The following is a 14182-nucleotide window of genomic DNA, read 5'->3' as shown; positions in this document are numbered from 1 at the left end:
ATAATTGGCACCTCATAGCGCCCCGGACCTGTGGATTTCTGTACTCAGCCCCCCAAAATCATCAAACTTGAGGCTACCTTAAGTGCAGAATATGTGTGCACGTACTTGCTGGGCACGCCAATTTAACCCCTAATTAAAATGATCCCTAAAATGAACGAATTGTCCTTCTCATAACTATTTCCAGCCACTAGATGGCACAGCTGCCCAGTATGAGCACCACAGAGCAGTTATATAGGAAAGGATTGGAATTATGGAATTCATATTATCTTTTTATTTGTAATTTAAACCGCTTCCTCCTCCATATTTAATCAATATTTTTTTTTTTATAGATAATCTGCCTCATAAAAGCTGACACACAAAGCAGGCAATTGCTCTGGGATCGATAAGTAGAGGCAGCTGTATAACTGGAATGTAGTCAATAAACTGGCTATCGGGATCCCAGCGTTCAGGAGACTGACGCCGGAATCCCGACAGCCTGCATTTTACAGACACCAGGAATCCCAACACCCGCCCGCTATTCCCACTCGGTTGGTGGGTCCATGCCACTAACCGAGTGAGAATAGAACCTGTGGCGAGCAAAGCCCGATACATGAGCGCAGGAAACCCGCGAGGGGACTCGCTGCCTCGATTCTGGCAGAAGGGGCGCCACTGTCGATATAGTGACAGCCGGCATCCCGTCAGCAGGGATTTCATATATCCTGTATAACTGTATAACAAACACCCTATATTGGAAATGCTTATGGGCTCTGTCACCATTTGGGTCAAATTAAATGATTATTTTATCTGAAGGTCTTTAATTACTGGCAAGAGAGTCGTCTGGAGACAAGCATTCTGGGAAATCCTCTTTATCGATAGAAGGTGACCTGCCTTAGGGACTGTGCGTGCCACACTGGGATATCAATCTCCCGCTATAAATAATAATCATTATAGCTCATGGACAGTAAGAATGAACCTATGGAGGACAGGATAAATTGTCTCTTCCTGATAGATGTAATTAAATAGACATCGCTGGGCGTCTCTGTTCCAGACTACAGCACTGCAGGAACAAGGAATCATACAGCCAGTTACTGACAGAGACAGGGAAACAGGAGTGCAGGTATGCTGGCCAGTATATACAGGAAAGATACCCGTGCCAGCCGCTCAGGTAACGTTAGAAGAGAAGTGTGACCGCAGCAGGCCAGGAACTAAGGTGTGACAGAAAACGGAGATGGGACCTTCAAGAAACCAGCGGAACCCTCCGGTAATAAAACACGTTTTACAGGTACAGTATTCAGGCTTCTTAAAGGAAAAATAAAAATCTATAGTTTACGTGCGGTATTTGTGGAGCCAAAAATAGCAATAAGCGGAGACTAAATCAATAAGATTATTATTTTTTTTATATTTTATAGCCAATTAGACTCTAGGAAACGATAAAACAAAGACAATCTTTACTGGCCTGTTACATGTTCAACAGATCTCTTCTCTCTTCCTCTTTTATCTCGCATGTATAAAAGTGCTGAGATAGGGGGTAATTCAGAGTTGATCGCAGCATCAAATTTGTTAGCAGTTGGGCAAAACCATATGCCCTGCAGGTGGGGCAGATATAACATGTGCAGAGAGAGTTAGATTTGGGTGGGATATATTGTTTCTGTGCAGGGTAAATACTGGCTGCTTTATTTTTACACTGTAATTTAGATTTCAGATCGAACAAACCCCACCCAAATCAAACTCTATCTGCACGTTACATCTGCTCCCCGCCCCCCTGCAGCGCACATGGTTTTGCCCAACTGCTAACAAATTTGCTGCTGCAATCAGGTCTGAATTACCCCCATACAACATAGCGCTGTACACTGGGGTGGGGGAAAGGGGGAATAGAGGGGAGTGATCATAACAAATGATTCCATACAATTTTATAACTATTTTAGCTATACTTTAAGCTGACAGCAACGGAGGACTGAGGGGGAGATTTATCAAAAGCTTGGAGAAGGATAAAGTGGAAAGAAAAAAAGCACCAACCAACCAGCTTTTAACTGTCATTTTGCAGGCTGTGTTTGAAAAATGACAATTAGGGGCTAACTGGTTGGTATCTTATCTCTCTACAAACTTTGATACATCTCCCCCTGAATTTGTCCAGTAGCCCTCCCATGTTGGGATAACACAGCTGGAATGGGCTTTTGGTTTCGGGAAGCATGATGATCCAGTATATTACAGTAAAAAAACGAGTTTTATGGTAAGAACTTACCTTTGTTAAAACTCTTTCTGCGAGGTACACTGGGCTCCACAAGGAAAGACATAGGGGTGTAGAGTAGGATCTTGATCCGAGGCACCAACAGGCTGAAAAGCTTTGACTGTTCCCAGAATGCATAGCGCCGCCTCCTCTATAACCCCGCCTCCCTGCACAGCAGCTCAGTTTTTAGTTAACCAGCCCAATGCAGTAGCAGGAAAAGAGCCGACAACGGTTAGTAGCCACATACACCACACTCTCACGACAGGAGAGGTGTCAGCAGCTAATGCCATACGAACCCGAAGAATCTAAGTGCGTCAGGGTGGGCGCCTTGTGGAGCCCAGTGTACCTCGCAGAAAGAGTTTTAACTAAGGTAAGTTCTTACTATAAAACTCGTTTTCTGCTGCGGGGTACACTGGGCTCCACAAGGAAAGACATAGGGGATGTCCTAAAGCAGTTCCTTATAGGAGGAGACGCACTGTAGCGGGCACAAGAACCCGGCGTCCAAAGGAAGCATCCTGGGAAGCGGCAGTATTGAAGGCATAGAACCTTATGAACGTGTTCACTGAGGACCACGTAGCCGCCTTGCACAATTGTTCAAGGGTCGCACCACGGCGGGCCGCCCAAGAAGGTCCAACAGACCGAGTAGAATGGGCCGTAATGTGAGCAGGAGCTGATAGACCAGCCCTCACATAAGCATGTGCAATCACCATTCTAATCCATCTGGCCAAAGTTTGCTTGTGAGCAGGCCAGCCCCATTTGTGAAATCCAAACAGCACAAAGAGAGAATCAGATTTCCTAATAGAAGCAGTTCTCATCACATAGATACGGAGAGCCCGTACCACATCCAAAGACAGCTCTTTGGTAGACAGATCAGGAGAAACAAGTGCCGGAACCACGATCTCCTGGTTAAGGTGGAACGAAGAAACCACCTTAGGTAAATATCCGGGACGAGTCCTAAGAACCGCCCGGTCACGGTGAAATATCAGATATGGGGAACTACAAGACAAGGCACCCAAATCCGACACTCTTCTAGCTGAAGCAATAGCCAGCAGAAACACCACCTTAAGGGAAAGCCACTTAAGATCAGCTGAACCAAGAGGTTCAAACGGAGACTCTTGTAACGCCTCCAAAACCACCGACAAGTGCCAAGGAGCCACAGGCGGGACATAGGGAGGTTGGATACGCAACACACCCTGAGTGAGGGTATACACATCAGGTAAGGTCGCAATCTTCCTCTGAAACCACACCGATGAGGCACATATTTGAACCTTGAGGGAGGCCAGACGCAGGCCTAAGTCCAGGCCCTGCTGAAGAAAGGCCAACAACTTGGCTGTACTATACTTGTAAGCGTCATAAATGTTAGATGCGCACCAAACAAAGTAAGAATGCCAGACCCTATAGTAAATCCGAGCAGAAGCCGGTTTCCGGGCCCGCAACATAGTTTGAATGACCGCCTCAGAAAACCCTTTAGCCCTTAAGACGGAAGCTTCAAGAGCCACGCCGTCAAAGACAGCCGGGCTAGGTCCTGGTAGACACAGGGGCCCTGAACGAGAAGTTCTGGGCGTTGCGGAAGTAGAATTGGACGCTCTGACAATAGGCCCTGCAGGTCTGAGAACCAGTGCCGTCTGGGCCACGCCGAAGCTATGAGAAGCAGAATTCCTCTTTCTTACTTGAACTTCCGAATTACCCTGGGCAGCAGTGACACCGGAGGGAACACGTACTGCAGCCGAACCCTCCACGGCACCGCCAGCGCATCCACGAATGCTGCTTGAGGATCCCTTGTCCTTGCTCCAAAAACCGTAACCTTGCGATTGTGTCGAGACGCCATCAGATCTACGTCTGGAAGGCCCCACTTTTCCACTAGGAGTTGAAACACTTCTGGATGGAGGCCCCACTCGCCGGCATGTACGTCCTGATGACTGAGAAAGTCCGCTTCCCAATTCAGGACTCCCGGAATGAATATTGCCGATATGGCCGGTAGATGGTGTTCCGCCCAATGTAGAATCCGTGAGACTTCCTTCATTGCCAAACGGCTTCGAGTGCCGCCTTGATGATTAATGTAAGCCACTGTGGTGGCGTTGTCCGACTGTACTTGAACAGGACGGTTCTGGATTAAATGCTGGGCCAGGTTCAACGCATTGAAGACCTCCCGCAATTCCAGAATGTTGATCGGGAGGAGGGATTCCTCCTTGGTCCACCGACCCTGAAGGGAGTGTTGCTCCAACACCGCGCCCCAACCTCTTAGACTGGCATCTATCGTCAACAGGACCCAGTCGGATATCCAGAAGGGACGGCCCCTGCACAATTGTCAGTCCTTGAGCCACCAGAGCAGCGACAGACGGACCTCCGGAGTCAATGAGATCATGTGAGACCTGATCCGGTGAGGCAGGCCGTCCCACTTGGCTAGAATCAGCTTCTGGAGGGGGCGAGAATGGAATTGAGCATACTCCACCATGTCGAATTCTGACACCATGAGGCCCAGCACATGCATGGCCGAATGTATCGACACTTGCGGACGAGAAAGGAAGCAACGAATCCTGTCCTGAAGCTTCAAGACTTTCTCCTGAGACAAGAACAACCTCTGGTTGTGAGCGTCCAATAGCGCTCCCAGGTGCACCATGCTCTGAGCAGGGACCAGGGAGGATTTCTTCCAGTTGATGAGCCACCCGTGGACTTGTAGAAACCGTACAGTCATATCCAGATGATGTAGTAGAAGTTCTAAGGAATTTGCCAGGATTAACAAGTCGTCCAGATACGGCAGTATCCTGACCCCTTGATGGCGGAGTACCACCTTCATGACTTTGGTGAAGAGTCGCGGAGCTGTAGTTAAACCAAAAGGTAACACCCAAAACTGGTAATGGAGGTTGCCAATCGCAAACCTCAGGTATTGCAGATGTGACGCTGCTATAGGAATATGCAGGTAAGCATCCTGTATGTCCAGGGAGACCATGTAGTTCCCAGGTTCCAAGGCCAGAACTATAGAGTGAAGGGTTTCCACACGGAACTTGGAAACCTTCACAAACCTGTTCAATGCCTTGAGGTTGAGAATGGGCCGGGAGGATCCATTCGGTTTCGGGACTAGAAACAGCGGAGAATAGTACCCCCGGCTCCTCTGCGCAAGAGGCACCTGTAATACGACTCCTGTATCCAGGAGGGTCTGTACCACCGAATGTAGAGTGTTTGCCTTTGTCTGGGCCAACGGGACGTCTGTCCGGCAAAATCGATGAGGGGGTCGGTTCTTGAAGGCTATGGCGTAACCTCGAGTGACGACTTCCCGTTCCCAGGCATCTGAAGTGGTCTTCAACCATTCCTGGGTATACCCTAGAAGCCGGCCCCCCACCCTGGGATCCCCCAGGGGGAGGCCCGCCCCGTCATCCTGCAGGCTTATCGGTCTTGGAAGCTGGCTGACGGGCCGCCCAGGCTCTTTTGGGCTTTGGTTTACCAGGTTTGGAAGTGTGGGCCTGCTTGTTGTATGCCTGACCTTTTGCTTTACCTGAAGGACGAAAGGGGCGAAAGGAAGTACCTTTAGCCTTCGACACAGAAGGAGCGGTACTTGGCAGACCGGCAGTTTTGGCAGTAGCCAAGTCAGCCACTATCTTATTTAAGTCCTCCCCAAACAGAATATCTCCCTTGAAAGGGAGTACCTCCAGGGTTTTTCTAGAGTCCAGATCCACAGACCAGGATCTCAGCCACAATATCCGGCGAGCCAGGACTGATGTAGTAGAGGCCTTGGCTGCTAGGATACCGGCATCAGAAGCCGCCTCTTTAATATAGCGAGAAGCTGTGACAATATATGACAAACATTGTCTAGCATGGTCAGAAGAGATTTCAGCTTCTAACTCCAAGGCCCATGCTTCAATAGCCTCTGCAGCCCATGTTGCTGCAATAGTGGGCCTTTGTGCAGCACCCGTGTGGGTGCAAATCGCTTTCAGACAACCCTCCACACATTTATCCGTAGGCTCTTTTAGAGACGTGACGGTAGTGACAGGTAGAGCTGAGGAAACCACCATCCTAGCCACATGTGAGTCTCCTGGAGGAGGCGTTTCCCAATTTTTAGACAGCTCTGGCGCGAGGGGATAGCGAGCCAGCATCTTCTTTTGAGGCACGAACTTCTTACCTGTGTTTCCCCAGGGTTCCTGACATATATCCACTAGGTGGTATGAGTGAGGTAAAACTTGTTTAACCACCTTCTGACGCTTGAACCTATCTGGTTTCTTAGGAGGGACGGATGGCTCGGGATCATCCGTATTCTGTAAAATTAATGTAATAGCCTCCAAAAGGTCAGGAACATCCACATGTGAACTACCCTCCCCATCAGCCGTGTCTGAGTCAAATCCTGTGGGGTCAGTGTAAGCGCCATCTTCATCAGACGAGGTGTCAGTGACAGCAGTGGATTGTGAGGAGATAAGAGCTCGCTTAGAGGACCCCTTGGTCTTAGGCGAGCGAGGGTCAGACTTTTTAGTAGTCAGGGACTGGTTCAACTTCTTCAATTGAACAGATAAATCGTTCGCCCACGGCGGATTAGCTGCAGGGACTACATACGGTTGCACCGGCATAGGGGGTGTTAGTTTATTAACTAGCGTTTATAGAAGCGTGGAAAACGCAGCGCACAGTGGGTCATTATGTACCTCCGTTGCCACAGTCCCACTGGGGGGCAAGGAGCCCCCAGAACCAGAGCCCACAGCTGCTATATTCTCCCCATATGGATCTGTGGCTTCAGCAACACCGGCAGTGTGTTCAGCCCCAGAACCGTTACCTTCAGAAGCAGACATGATATAACTTGCAGTATCAGGTAACACAGTACAATTGGCAGCAGCACAATACCTCTTACCCAAACCCCTGCGCAGTGTAGTCAGCACAAGCAGAGATACAGGAGAGATATGGTGACTAAAATCACAGAGAAAAATACGTATCAGAGTATATCTTGTGAATATCCTATATTATTATAAAACCTGACGCACCAAGCCCCCTCAGGTTATAGAATATAGGGATCGCAAGTTGAGTAAGAGACACGAATGGAAACTACTCAGCAAGCTCATGCACACACATATAGTTAGTTACAGTTAGACAATGCAGAGGTTATTACGAACAATAATACTGCACTGGAACAGCTTATATAGCTATGTAGTCAATAGATATAACACTGCACAGTAAGAACTGGATGTATATCACAGGGTAATTGTACTAGAAAACCCTGACTAAATGCACTCTTTCTTAACTAACACTGTCTAAGTGACAGGTAGAATACTTAAGTGTCATGTAAAGTCACATCGCTGTCAACCAGGCGGCTTTACACTGGAGGATTTGCCCAAGCAGTCCCAGGAACAGTGAAGCTGAGAGAAATGGAGCCCAAACACTGACAGGGAGTGAGGGAAAGACAGATATGCAGCTCCAGGGCGGGAACATTTGCGGGAAATGGCGCCCTGGGGTTGGGGGAGGGGCTCCAGGTCTAAGCCTTATCCCCCTGCTGGCAAAACCACTGGGTACTGCGGGCCACTAGTAAAATGGTTTTAATGGAAAACCTGACCTGCACCCATGCCCTGGTGATCTAGTGCGCGGCCCGCCTCCGACTGACCGTGCCGGATCGCGATAAAGTACGGGTCCCGCAAGCGGGACCCACTCACCACCTCCTGAAGCGCGGCCACGCGATCCCGGAGAGCCTCCGTCGTGTGTGCCTGACCATAGAAGAAAACCGGAGCCTCCTGCTGTAGTTACCCGGCAACCAGGGCTCGGGAGTGTACAGCGCAGCTGGGTCTGAGATGGAGCTGCAGCAGTGAATGTCACTAGACATGTACACACTGCTGCAGCCCTTGAAGTCTTCACTTTTCTTCTCAAAAAGCTCTTCTTAGGGCTGCCCAGAGCAGCCCCTCTGTTATGTGCCTGCTATCTGCGGCACCAACTACAAAACGGAGCTCCTGTGCAGGGAGGCGGGGTTATAGAGGAGGCGGCGCTATGCATTCTGGGAACAGTCAAAGCTTTTCAGCCTGTTGGTGCCTCGGATCAAGATCCTACTCTACACCCTTATGTCTTTCCTTGTGGAGCCCAGTGTATCCCGCAGCAGAAATCCATACTATATTCTGTACCACGTGGGGGGAGATTTCGGAAAACTTGGAGAGAGATAAAGTACCGACCGATCAGTTCCTGTCAGTTTTTAAACCCAGCCTGTAACATGGCAGTAAGTAGCCGATTGGTTGGTACTTTATCTCTCTCCAAGATTTGATAGCTCTCCCCCAAGATTTCAGAAATCTTATCTTGCGGCCCTGGAGTGTTTCTCAGCGCTCACCGATTTTAGGCTCTGAAAATCCAACAATAGAATTTCACAGAGGAAATCAAAAGGATTCCCAAAGAAGCCGACCATTTCCTCCAATACCTTCCACTCCAACACAAAGCCTAGGAACATGCAGAAAGTTATCAGACGTGATGATCCCACAGAGATCATGAATCCATTCATGATATAGAAAATAATGATGATGATTTCTTACCCGGTGTCACTGCTGCTTTCACATCCTGCTGCCAGTTCCGTGTTTACATGTAACAGAGCAGAGCAGTGGCTGAAAGAAGACAGTTACAATGAGCACATGAATGTTTCCTGTTACAGGAAAAAGACTCCGTCACTACCCCAGGCAGCGGAGATAAAAGTGTAGCCGAGACCACAATAACATAACGAGACCACGTGATGATGTCAACTCAGAACTCAAGACAACATCCTGGGGACTCCTGCGGGGCGCACGCACACACACACACACACACACACACACACACACACACACACTTACATGTCTTATGCAATAAATAAAATCAAAGATGTTGCCCACTTCATGCTGCCTTATTTTTGTGAAAGTCCATTGCATGCCCCTAGTCAATGATCCATAAATAATTGCCCTTTCTACATTAACCTATAGTGCATAATTAACTAAATTATGGCATATTGATCACTATAATCCTTAAAACAGCACCAAACGTAAAAATGGAACACGTTTCGCTCTGACATGTGCAGAAGTTGGAAACCCTACTGTCTGGACTAGAACCCCACCCACCTGCCCTCAGGCGTTTTTATTAGTATGATCCTTGCATTTGGGGTCTACATATTAAAATGAGCACTACAATCAGTGGCGCACGCAGAGAAGATTTCTGAGTACCCAGGAACCCCTCCTGTGAGATGAATTGTAAATGTTAAATTGTAGTTTATTATAACTGCTTTGATTACCAGTGTTCTTAGTGCTTACAGTGTGCACCTGCATTTTCTTTTTTTCTATGCGCTAAACATGGCCTCTCTGGTTTCTGCCTATACTGTGAGGACATTGAAACTTAAAGGTTGTTTATGGACGATAACCTGAAGGCCCTACTAGGCATTCAGGATTACGTTGATGATAACCAAGCTCACATCACATTTAGGGGCCTATTCATGAAGCAGTGAAAAGGGTGGAGAACTGAGCCAATGGAGAAGTTGTCCATGGCAACCAATCAGCATTGAAGTAACATTTATAATTTGTATATTATACAATTGTACGAGCAGCTGATTGGTTGCCATGGGCAACTTCTCCACTGTTTCACTTCTCCACTCTTTTCACTGCTTCATGAATAGACCCCTTACTCTTTAGCAGGATAACAATTTGACAAATAGGGTAGCATGGGTGGTGTAATGATTAGCATTACTGCTTCACAGCACTGAGGTCTTGGGTTAGATTCCCACCACGGCTCTAATTGTGTGGAGTTTGTATTTTCTCCCCATGCTTGCGTTGGTTTCCTTGGGTATTCTGGTTTCCCTTCCACAATACAAAAATAATAAGAATTTACTTACCGATAATTCTATTTCTCGTAGTCCGTAGTGGATGCTGGGGACTCCGTCAGGACCATGGGGAATAGCGGGCTCCGCAGGAGACAGGGCACATCTAAAAAGCTTTTTAGGTCACATGGTGTGTACTGGCTCCTCCCCCTATGACCCTCCTCCAAGCCTCAGTTAGGTACTGTGCCCGGACGAGCGTACACAATAAGGAAGGATCTTGAATCCCGGGTAAGACTCATACCAGCCACACCAATCACACCGTACAACTTGTGATCTGAACCCAGTTAACAGTATGATAACAAAACGAAGTAGCCTCCGAAAAGATGGCTCACAACAATAGTAATAACCCGATTTTTGTAACAATAACTATGTACAAGCATTGCAGACAATCCGCACTTGGGATGGGCGCCCAGCATCCACTACGGACTACGAGAAATAGAATTATCGGTAAGTAAATTCTTATTTTCTCTAACGTCCTAGTGGATGCTGGGGACTCCGTCAGGACCATGGGGATTATACCAAAGCTCCCAAACGGGCGGGAGAGTGCGGATGACTCTGCAGCACCGAATGAGAGAACTCCAGGTCCTCCTTAGCCAGAGTATCAAAATTTGTAAAATTTTACAAACGTGTTCTCCCCTGACCACGTAGCTGCTCGGCAAAGTTGTAATGCCGAGACTCCTCGGGCAGCCGCCCAGGATGAGCCCACCTTCCTTGTGGAATGGGCATCTACATATTTCGTCTGTGGCAGGCCTGCCACAGAATGTGCAAGCTGAATTGTACTACAAATCCAGCGTGCAATAGACTGCTTAGAAGCATGAGCACCCAGCTTGTTGGGTGTATACAGTATAAACAGCAAGTCAGACTTTCTGACTCCAGCCGTCCTAACTATATATATATATATATATATATATATTTTTAGGGCCCTGACCACGTCTAGTAACTTGGAGTCCTCCAAGTCCCTAGTAGCCGCAGGCACCACAAGAGGTTGTTTCAGGTGAAAACGCTGACACCCCTTCATGAAGAAACTGGAGACGAGTCCCAGTTCTGTCCTGTTCAAATGGAAAATTTTAATATGGGCTTTTGTAAGACAAAGCCGCCCATTCTGACAATCGCCTGGCCGAGGCCAGGGCTAACAACATGGTCACTTCCCATGTGAGATATTTGTCAACAGCATGGTCACTTTCCATGTGAGATATTTCAAATCCACAGATTTGAGCGGTTCAAACCAATATGATTTTAAGAAATCCCAACACTATGTTGAGATCTCACGGTGCCCCTAGGGGCACAAAAAAGCTGTATATGCAATACATCCTTTACAATCTGGACTTCAGGAACTGAAGTCAATTCTTTCTGGAAGAAAATCTACAGGGCCGAAATTTAAATGTTAATGAACCCCAATTTGAGGTCCAAAACACTCCTGTTTTCAGGAAGTGTAGAAATCGACCTAGTTGAATTTCCGTCGTGGAGCCTTCCTGGCCTCACCCACGCAACATATTTTCACCACATGTGATGATGACGTTGTGCGGTCACCTCCTTCCTGGCTTTGACCAGGGTAGGTATGACCTCTTATGGAATGCCTTTTCCCCTCAGGATCCGGCATTCAACCGCCATGCCGTCAAACGCAGCCGCGGTAAGTCTTGGAATAGACATGGTACTTGCTGAATCAAGTCCCTTCTTAGCTCCCCAGGCCCTTAGTCCTCTGTGAGCATTTCTTGAAGTTCCGGGTACCAAGTCCCTCTTGGCCAATCCGGAGCCACTAGTATAGTTCATACTCCTCTATGTCTTATAATTCTCAATACCCTGGTTATGAGAAACAGAGGAGGGAACACATACACAGACTGGTACACCCACGGTGTTACCAGAACATCCGCAGCTATCGCCTGAAGGTCTCATGACCTGGCGGAATACCTGTCCCGTTTTTGTTCGGGCGGGACGCCATCATGTCCACCTTTGGTCTTTGCCAACGGTCCACAATCATGTTGAAAAACTTCCCTATGAAGTTTCCACTCTCCCGGGTGGAGGTCATGCCTGCTGAGGAAGTCTGCTTCCCAGTCGTCCACTCCCGGAAAGAACACTGCTGACAGTGCTATCACATGATTTTCCGCCTAGCGAAAAATCCTTGCAGTTTTCACTGCCCTCCTGCTTCTTGTGCCGCCCTTCTGTTTACGTGGGCGACTGCCGTGATGTTATCCCACTGGATCAATACCGGCTGACCTTGAAGCAGAGGTCTAGCTAAGTTTAGAGCATTATAAATTTGCTCTAAGCTTATTTATGCGGAGAGAATTCTCCAGACTTAATCACACTTCCCTGGAAATTTTTTCCCTGTGTGACTGTTCCCCAGCCTCTCAGGCTGGCCTCCGTGGTCACCGGCATCCAATCCTGAATGCCGAATCTGCGGCCCTCTAGAAGATGAGCACTCTGTAATCACCACAGGAGAGACACCCTTTTCCTTGGATATAGGGTTATCCGCTGATGCATCTGAGGATGCGATCCGGACCATTTGTCCAGCAGATCCCACTGAAGAGTTCTTGCGGGAAATCTGCCGAATGGAATTGCTTCGTAATAAGCCACCATTTTTACCAGGACTCTTGTGCAATGATGCACTGACACTTTTCCTGGTTTTAGGAGGATCCCGATTAGCTCGGATAACTCCCTGGTTTTCTCCACTGGGAGAAACACGTTTTTCTGGACTGTGTCCAGAATCTTCCCTAGGAACAGTAGACGTGTCGTCGGAAAAAGCTGCGATTTTGGAATATTTAGAATCCACTCGTGCTGTCGTAGAACTACTTAAGATAGTGCTACTCCGACCTCCAACTGTTCTCTGGACCTTGCCCTTATCAGGAAAGCGTCCATGTTTCTTTTAAGAAAAATCATCATTCCGGTCATTACCTTGGTAAAGACCCGGGGCGCCGTGGACCATCCAAACGGCAGCGTCTGAACTGATAGTGACAGTTCTGTACCAGGAACCTGAAGTACCCTTGGTGAGAAGGGCAAATTTGGACCTGTAGGTAAACGTCCCTGATATCCAGTGACATCATATCGTCCCCTTCTTCCTGGTTCGCTATCACTGCTCCGAGTGACTCCATCTTGATTTGAACGCTTGTATGTAAGTGTTCAAATATTTCAGATCTCACCGAGCCGGTTGGCTTCAGTACCACAATATAGTGTGGAATACTACCCCCTTCCTTGTTGTAAGAAGGGTACTTTGATTATCACCTGCTGGGAATACAGCCTGTGAATTGTGTGAGGGGGAGACGTCTCGAATTTCCAATGTACACCTGGGATATTACATGTAGGATCCCGGAGTTCCCTTGCGAGTGTTGCTGAAACTCTTGAGATGACCCCCTACCGCACCTGAGTCCGCTTGTACGGCCCCAGCGTTATGCTGCGGACTTGGCAGAAGCCGTGAGGAGCTTCTGTTCCTGGGAATGAGCTGCTTGCTGCAGTCTTCTTCCCTTTCCTCTCCCCCTGGGCAGATATGACTGGCCTTCGCCCGCCTGCCCGTATGGGGACGAAAGGACTGAGACTGAAAAGACTGTGTCCTTTTCTGCCAATATGTGACTCGGGGTAACAAAAGGTGGATTTTTCAGCTGTTGCCATGGCCACCAGGTCCAATGGACCGCCCCTTTATACGGCAATACTTCCATATGCCGTCTGGAATCTGCCTCACCTGACCACTGTCGTGTCTTCGTCTGGCAGATATGTACATCACATTTACTCTTTGATGCCAGAATGCAAATATGCCTCTGCGCATCACACATATATAGAAATGCATCCCTAAAATGCTCTATAGACAATAAAATCCTGTCCCTGTCAAGGGTATCAAAATTTTCAGTCAGGAAATCCGACCAAGCCCCCTCAGCGCTGCACATCCAGGCTGAGGCGATTGCTGGTCGTAGTATAACACCAGTATGTGTGTATATACTGTTATGATATTTTTCAGCTTCCTATCAGCTGGCTCCTTGAGGGCGGCCGTATCTGGAAACGGTAACGCCATGTTTTTTATATGCGTGTGAGCGCCTTGTCCACCCTAAGGTGTGTTTTCCAACTCGCCCTTACTACTGGCGGGAAAAAGGGTATACCGCCCATAACTTTCTGTCGGAGGAACCCCACGTATCATCACACACTTCATTTAATTTATCTGATTCAGGCAAAACTACAAGTAGTTTATTCCCACCCTACAAAATACC

The 14182-nt window shown here is 48.0% G+C and overlaps 1 protein-coding gene across 7 annotated transcripts in view; it reads right to left on the bottom strand.

The window, feature by feature from the left end:
* Nucleotides 1–14182, bottom strand: part of KRIT1 (KRIT1 ankyrin repeat containing) — a 68260-nt gene that overhangs the window by 27472 nt on the left and 26606 nt on the right. For 3 of the 7 annotated variants that reach the window (XM_063921420.1, XM_063921414.1, XM_063921419.1), the window contains exons 2-3: nucleotides 8689–8757; nucleotides 8490–8596 (exon numbers count right to left, since the gene is read on the bottom strand). The exons of 1 other annotated variant lie outside the window; for it this stretch is intronic. The gene's annotated coding sequence lies outside the window, so the exon portion shown is untranslated. The remainder of the gene's footprint in view (nucleotides 1–8489; nucleotides 8597–8688; nucleotides 8758–14182) is intronic. 3 more of the 7 variants (XM_063921416.1, XM_063921413.1, XM_063921415.1) reach the window with 1 other exon arrangement.

The sequence above is a fragment of the Pseudophryne corroboree genome, chromosome 5 (assembly GCF_028390025.1).
Source record: "Pseudophryne corroboree isolate aPseCor3 chromosome 5, aPseCor3.hap2, whole genome shotgun sequence".
Taxonomy (NCBI): Eukaryota; Metazoa; Chordata; class Amphibia; order Anura; family Myobatrachidae; genus Pseudophryne; species Pseudophryne corroboree.
This window is presented reverse-complemented; position numbering and strand designations above follow the sequence as displayed.